Genomic DNA, 8,620 nt, shown 5'->3' with positions numbered 1-8,620 from the left:
AAATTACATATCTGTCTAATATGCCCGGTTCTGTGGTCTTCAGAGACAATGACCTGGGGGGCTTGTTAAAGCACATTGCTGGGTCTCACCCCCGGAATTCCTGATTTGGAGCAAGGAGATAGGACCCACTGCTCATGACAGGAAGATGGTCTCATGACATACACAACTGAGCCTAAGGTGACCTCCTCCCTAGTCATATCCTCGGGTATATCTATTGGGATGCTTTAGGCTGCAAGTATCAAAAAACCTCACTCCCCTGGAAGTACATCCCAATGGGTTTTTTTCTATAGACCCACATTATTGGGAATGCCTCATAGAGTAAATATGTAGTTTGCTTTGCTCAAATAATTATGTTTAAATCTGTGGGAAAGAACTATAAGGCAGGGCTACTAAAACTATTTTAGGACTAATGGTCAACTTTTTTCATCCTAGGTATTGGTATATCCCAATGATTTGTGCTAATCTAGGGTGTGATAGTTTAGGAGTAAATATAATTTGAAATTATTCATGTATAGAGGATGTCTGAAGTTGACAACCAGGCAGGTCCAACTACTCTCACCCTAAGTATGGTCCTAACATACATTTCTTGAAGAAATTGGATCCCAAAGTTTACAAGTGGAGAATTTTTAAAGTATGTCTATACTTAAGTAGGGATCAAAGCAGCCCAACTAAAAGAAGTGTGGACTACCTGACATGACCACTTCGGATTAAGCAAAAGTTCTCTTAAATTTTTTAATTTAAATTCCAATTAGTTAACATATAGTGTAATATTAGTATCAGGTGTACAATATAATGATTCAATACTTCCATACAACACTGGGGCTCATCACAAGTACACCCCTTAATCCTCATCACCTATTTAACCCATCCCCTAATGCACTCCCCTCTGAACCATCAATCTGTTCCCTATAGTTAAGAGTCTATTTCTCAGTTTGCCTCTCTCTTTTTTTTCCTTTTGCTCATTTATTTTATTTCTTAAATTCTACATATGAGTGAGATCATATAGTATTTGTCTTTCTCTGAGTTATTTCACTTAGCATAATACTCTCTAACTCCATCCATGTCATCACAAATGGCAAGATTTCATTTTTTTATGGCTGAATAATATATATCACCACTTCTTTATCCATTTATCTGTTAATGGACAACTGAGCTATTTCCATAATTTGGATATTGTAGAGAATGCTGCTATAAATATTGAAATACATGTGTCCCTTTGAATTAGTATTTTTGTATCCTTATGGTAAATACCTAGTAGTACAATTGCTGGATTGTAGCAGAGCTGTATTTCTACCTTTTTGAGGAATCTCCATACTCTTTTCCAAAGTAGCTGCACCAAAATGTATTCCCACCAACAGAGCAGGAGGGTTCCCCTTTCTCCACATCCTCACCAACATCTGTGTTTCTGATGTTGTTGATTTTAGTCATTCTGACAAGTGTGGGGTGATATCTCACTGTAGTTTTGATTTGTATTTCCCTGATGATGAGAGAGCATCTTTTCATGTGTCCGTTGGCCATTTCTATGCCTTTTTTGGAAAAATTCTGCCCATTTTTTTAATTGGATTATTCATTTGGGGGTGTTGAGTTTTATAAGTTCTTTGTAGATTTTGGATACTCTTTATCAGATATGTCATTTGCAAATATCTCCTCCCATTCAGTATGTTGCCTTTTAGTTTTGTGGACTATTTCCTTTGCTATGCAGATGCTTTTTATTTTGATGTAGAACCAATAGTTTATTCTTAACTTTGTCTCGCTTGCCTCAGGAGACATATCTAGAAAGAAATTCCCATAACCAATGTCAAAGAAGTTACTGCTTGTGTTCTCTTCTAGGATTTTTATAGTTTCAGGTCTCACATTTAGGTCTTTAATCCATGTTGAATTTATTTTGGTGTTTGGTGTAAGAAAGTGGTCCAATTTCATTCTTTTGTATGTTGTAGTTCAACACCATTTGTTGCAGGGACTATCTTTTTCCCATTGGATATTCTTTCCAGCTTTGTCAAAGATTAATTAACCATTTGATGGTGGCTCATTTCTGAGTTTTCTCTTCTGTTCCATTGATCTATGAGTCCACTTTTGTGCTGGGACCATAATGTCCTCATCACCACAGCTTTGTAATATAACTTGAGGTCCAGAATTGTGATGCCTCCAGCTTCACTTTTCTTTTTCAAGGTTGTTTTGGCCATTCAGTGTTTTTGTGGTTGCATAGAAATTTTAGAGTTGTTTATTCTAGCTCTGTGAAAAATACTGGTGGTGTTTTGATGTCTACATACTCCTATCTCTTCTCCTCCTTTAGTTGTGGAGTTTGTTCTGTTAGTGGACACATCAATTTCTGGGGTATTTAGGATGATTTGTTATCTAGTTATTTTCGTGCAATGAGACAAACCTAAGATCCTCCTACTTAGCTTCCATCTTCCTCTTCTCGAGCAAAAATTCTTTTTAGAAAGGCTATCTTGAAGACTATGACTCAGAAATTGGAGGAACTAAGGTGATTGGCAATGAAAGGAATCACAACATGTGAAATTCCTTAAGCAAAAATGTATTGACTTTAAATAATTTTGTATACATCACATATAAACAAAAGAAACTTTACGCTTAAAAAAAAAAAAAAACCTCACCCCAACTGGCAGAGACAATAAGAATTGTTCTAACCATGAGTATTAGCTAACATAAGGGCAAATCCAGAGGCATAGTGAACTTCAGGGCTATGGACCCAAAGGTACAACTGTATCATCAAAGAGGCAGGTTCTTTTCACTTTTCATCCTGCTATCTGCATTGTTCACTCCATCCTTAGCTTGGTTCTCCTTATGTTTCAGAAAGTTGTCAGTAGCTATAAAGGTCACATGCTTCCCTGTCCATGTCAATTCAGAGAGAAGGTACCTTTTCCAAGCTATCAAAGAAATCTTTTTCTTTTAGACTGATCGGGACAACTTAAGTTCTATGCTCATCTATAAACCAGTAATTGTTGCCAAAAGAAGCAGTGGTTGATTGGCTTAACAAGGTTGCTGAACAATCATCTCCAAGAGGAATGACACACGTTTGGTTTTTACTACTCAGGAGTTAACCAAGAGTTCAGTCAAACTACAAATGAAAGAAGGGTAGATTGGGGATCCCTGGGTGGCGCAGCGGTTTGGCGCCTGCCTTTGGCCCAGGGCGCGATCCTGGAGACCCGGGATCGAATCCCACATCGGGCTCCTGGAGCATGGAGCCTGCTTCTCCCTCTGCCTGTGTCTCTGCCTCTCTCTCTCTCTGTGACTATCATAAATAAATAAAAAAAAAAAAAAAGAAAGAAGGGTAGATTGAATTTGGGGGGTAAATTATAATGTTCCATAAAGTAGCCAAGCCTGGAAAGAACCTTTAGAGCACAGAACTTTTGATGTAACTTTGACAAATGCTAACATGAGTCTAAATTTGAGAGTACATGGCAATAGAGATTGATCATTCCAATGACTCAACTCTAAAACCGCTAGTCATAAATATACAAAGTGCTTTGGACATGACATCTCTACTGTAGATATTCCTCTAAAGACATTCTTATGTGAAGTGAAATCCCTTCCTCCTTCCTTCAGAATCTTCAATTTATTGACTTTGCAACTATTCAACAGGGGAAATATCAGATAGACTTCAGAATTCCTTTCCTTTTGGACTCCTTTAGAAAGTTGTAGAGCATTATTTTCCTTTTGTATTTCAGCAATTTTGTTAGTGGGCTTCTTTTTTTTCCTCCTAAACTGATCATTATGGATAAACATAAAATCTCTAAATAGATTTTCCTAGTCATTTAACCATATTCTTGGGGGAAAACATAAGGTAGAATCATTATTAAAAAGCATTCTCAGTAATACACACATCTTTATTATGTCAGTCTTTTGCCAAAAAAAAATAAGATTGATAGTAAAATCCACTTAATTTTTTTTCTTCACAGAATCAAGCCATCTGCCTCAAAACACACCACCAGCCTCTGTTAGATGAATTCACACATTTTAAAGCCCCGGAGTAACCATTTGAATGGAAATTGGACACTTCTTGTCATTTAGGAAGCTTTTTTAAACTGGAAAGGCTTCTCATTTGTTCAATTAAATGTGTGTGTATGCAATACACTTTATGAAATTTATCCCAAAACAGCGAGGGCTGAAATAATATTTGAAACAGATGGCACAGCTGCTGTATTTCGAGAGCTACCCATGGACATAGATGGAGACATTGAGGGAACTTTGAAGTGCAAGTCAAAATATTGTATAATCAAGACTCTCAACCACAGTCATTAGGGATGGGAAAGTCTTTGTAATGTCAACCCCTTCCCTAACGGAGGTGTATGGAAGGTGCTAAGATTCAGTCAAGTGGAATCGATTCCCTTCTCTGGATGAATTCTCTTTTCAGTTGAGCCTTAAAATTTGAAAATGCTGGATCTGCTGCCTCAGAGTTTTCTCTCTTGAATACTGTTTGAAAGCAGAGCTGCACGCTGAAAGTATTGTTCCCAAGGGAATGTTAGATAGTGGTGTGTGCAGAGCAGAGCAAAGCAAAACCGAGTATGTAGAGCTGGAGGGAATGTCGGGGGAGAGACCACAGAGATTATTTCTCTAGTGCCCTAATTCTGTAAGAGAGGAAACAGAGGCCAAAACAGGTTAATTTGCATCCCCTCCATCCCACAGAACTGGCCTCCTCAGACTCCTTTTGGGACAACTTCTACCACAGACACCATTTAATACAAAGAAAAGAAAGGCTGAGTGCTTTTGAATTTATCTTATTTCATTTTGGATAAGTATCACATCTAAAAACAAGTCATAATTTTTATAAGGCAGATATAAATTGGCAATGCACAAAAAAAGTTCAATGTTTCTTAAAATTGCTTTAGGGTAAAAATATTTCATGAAAGTGAACATATATATGTCCTAATTTCTGTAAACAATGAGTATATTAACAGGGTATTTGGCTAGATGTTTCATTTCACATGGATCATGTCGACACAACTTGCAGCCTGTTTTAAAACACTAACACAGTCCTATATCCTAATTGAAATGACGAAGCAAAAGTTCTGATGCAAAATTCTTGAATTCAGAATCCTTGAATAGGTAGAATACATCCGAGCAAACACACAAAGACACATGTACGTGTGTACATGTGTGCACATGCCCCCCCACACACACACAAAGGCATAAACGGCGACGGGGAGGAAAATATGTCAACACTCATAGTAACAATTCATCTTAAATGCAGCAGTGTGTAGGGTTTGAAAGTTCACACATTTCCCTCTCAGTTGTGGTTTTATAGACATGAATGTTGAAAGCAGATGCCTTTAGTTTATTTCAGGGAGATCCCTGAGCTACTGAAAATGACAAATCTCAGCAATCACATTTAGGCTCCAATATCCCTCTATGTTGAAAAGAAATGGATAAAACCCTTAATAAGAAAAGCTGCAAAAAACTAAAGTTTATCCATCATCTTCTCTGCCGCAAGAGCTAATGAAACAGAAATGAAACCATGTCCATCTTCAGAGAACTTTTCCCCGGTAGACTATGTTCCTATACTTCAGTGGAGTCCTCCTGGAGAGAGCAAATTGATTTTCTCAAATGTCTTGGTTATTCCAGAGATAGAATAAAGTCACAGTCTGACGTGCTAACCTTCCACTACATTTCTACGACCGGATCTATACATTTGGAACAAAGGAAGAATCACCCCAGCAGAAAGTCCATTTATGCCTGAACTACCCCAAAGGTTGGTTCATTTACCACTTTTGCCTCATTCATTATTGCACCACAGCTCTTGTGAATACATGGTCGTAGCCCAGTCTTTATTTCCATGTAAATCAGAGCAGTACTCCCTAAAAAGCAACACCGCATAACTAACATGTACACTAACACCAGCTAGGAGTCTCTCCAGAATAAGACTGTTTTTCCTTTTTCTTGCACTCAGGGAAAACAAAGAAATTTTCCTAGTGCTCTGAGAAGTTTCAGCCTCCTTGTTTCCATTACATAATCTTTTTGACAAGTTTCTATAAAGAATTTTAAAATCAGAAAAGCCCAAACACATTGATCTTAAATTTTCTTTTAAGTTACTGACATTTCACTTCTCACATAATAAGTGGTGAAAGCCAGTCAACAGCTAAAGAGTGTTTCTTTTTCTTTGATGTGGTCTTGTGTTTAAAGAAAAAAAAAACTCACTGATTCATTTCTATAAAGTTCTATATTAGGATGTGTGAGTCAACCACACACACACACACACACACACACACACACACATTCATTCATATATCCATTAACTAGGGAAGAAAGAGAAAAGGAGAATTTGACTTGGAAAAAAAAAATCAGCTCAGCAAACCTACCACTTGGTCACTTTTGGCATATCATTTTCCATTTGAATAGTAGAAGGTCCACCCAAGGACACCAATAGAGAGCTAATCTACCCCATGTACTTCCTGGAAGTCTTGTCCTGACAAAGACTTCATCCTAAGGTAGGAGAGCATCCAGGTACTCTGCAACAAATGTGGTCATCTGCAACTGTATACTGCAAAGATAATTTGGGGTGCTCAATTATACAGTATTGCTCAGACAAACTACACACCCCTGAGAGGCTGAGAGAAAATGAAAGAGTATACTAAATAAAAGAGTTTAAGCACAAGGGAGTTTATAAAATACAAAGAACGAGGCATTTTATTAGACTCTAAAGAAAGACCTGTAAGACAATGAGGAGGGTGCTCATCCTTACACTGTTTAAAGTTAGGAGGAAAAGCAGGGACCACTAGGGAGAAGAACATGCCATCAAAATGAGTGATATGTTCCCCAAGACCAATGAGAGTCAGAGCGAACAGCAGAAGGGTCACAACAGCAGGGATGGCCACTGCCAGATGATAACAGAATTGAAGTTCCCACACAAAACATAGAGGCCACCCTGCAAAATTACAGTTGTGTTTCTTTTTCCTCCACTATGCATTTGTCAGTCGTTTGGTCCTATTTCTTGAAAGCATACCCACCCACACTTCTCTACACAAAGACTTCCTCTGACTTCTCCATAGACCCATACTCCCTTCTGTACCCATACTCCCAGCAATCTCCGACCTGAACCATGGCTGTACAAGTATGACAAATGTACTTTTCTGGAAAAACAAAAATACAACTACCACAGATTATCAAACAAATGTAGGAACTATATCAGACCACTGCTAATCAGGTCTTCTACTTCTGAGGAAAACTGAGTTTGCTGGATGACTTCTTGTCAGCCTTTATTTTTCAACAAAAAGATGCACCATTCTCCAAGGTAAAACAGCCCTCCTGCTCAGACTTGCCTTCTTCCTGGCCTTATTACACTACGAACACTTCTATTTCGCATGGAGCTATAATCTATTTGTCCCTCTGTTCCTCAGTCCATAATTTTTATATCAAGAGTTAGCATATTAAATTTAGTAAAACTCTTAAAATTTATTTGATCCTGATACTCAGTTTCGTGCTGTGATTTCAATCTATTAGAAGTTACTAGAACCAAGTTATTCAATCTTACTTTCATATGTTTTAAATATCTTACAAAATATAAAATCAGTGCTTTCTCTAGTCTAAACAAAAAACTGCCCCCACCATACACATACACACACATGCACATACACATACAATCCTGTAAAATTAACAATGAGGGCCAACATCAAGGGTTCTTATGAATAGAAATCTAAAGCTAACCAAAAGTAAATTTAAAAAATCTTATGATCAGAAAATCCATTTGGGATAATTTAATCCATAATCGGTATATTTAAATAATTTCTTATAAACAAACATTGCATTCCATATTTCCAATCAATGTCACTCAATCAAATGTATCATTGCACATAAGGATTACACTTCTCTCGATACATCTTGGATGTCTTTGGTCTTTAAAATAGAAGACAATGGGCAGCCCCAGTGGCTCAGTGGTTTAGCGCTGCCTTCAGCCCAGGGCGTGATCCTGGAGAACCAGGATCAAGTACTATGTCAGGATCCCTGCATGGAGTCTGCTTGGTCTCTGTCTCTCTCTCTCTGTGTCTGTCATGAATAAATAAATAAATAAAATCTTAAGAAAATAAAAATAAAATAGAAGACAATTTCTTGGCAGCAAATAGATAAAGTTCCATGTGGCTCCTGTCTATTATTTTATTTCTATTGCAGTTTAGGATCCTTTCCCATAATAAAAACATGATGAGACTGACAGTTTCCCAAAATCATAGCTAGTATTTTAAGAAAACTTACTCTTGGTTCTCTACCACTAAGCAGCATAATTCAGGAATAAATTGTTGATCAAATATGGCCTGAAATTTTAACCATCTTCTTAGGTAACTGCTTTTCCCTGAAATAGTGTTCAACTTTAGGAAGCCTTTATATAAAGACAATGCATTATAAATTTCTCCATACTTTAGAAAATATAATAACCTATTTTCTGTTAAAATTTGTTTAAAATTGTTTTCCAGGTGTGTGGAAGATAAATGGGAGTTATTGAAAGGTAGAGTGTACTTTGGAAGAGACATCAGTTTTGAGAATGTCAATGAGACAAATATCATATTTAAAATTCTTTTTAGAAATAGTTTAGAATCCCATACTATCTTAAATGAGAAATTTGAATATACTTCAATGACACAATATTATTTCTAGTGCCATTTCCACATGT

The 8,620-nt window shown here is 37.0% G+C and overlaps 1 non-coding gene across 1 annotated transcript; it reads left to right on the top strand.

Annotated features, from left to right (window-relative positions):
• The first annotated feature begins 256 nt into the window (after positions 1-256).
• LOC112641774 (small nucleolar RNA SNORA18) lies at positions 257-386 on the top strand. Its single transcript, XR_003124834.1, has one exon. It is a non-coding gene; the product is annotated as a small nucleolar RNA SNORA18 (small nucleolar RNA).
• Positions 387-8,620: the final 8,234 nt, after the last annotated feature.

Source organism: Canis lupus, chromosome 33, assembly GCF_003254725.2.
Source record: "Canis lupus dingo isolate Sandy chromosome 33, ASM325472v2, whole genome shotgun sequence".
NCBI classification, from domain to species: Eukaryota; Metazoa; Chordata; class Mammalia; order Carnivora; family Canidae; genus Canis; species Canis lupus.
This window is presented reverse-complemented; position numbering and strand designations above follow the sequence as displayed.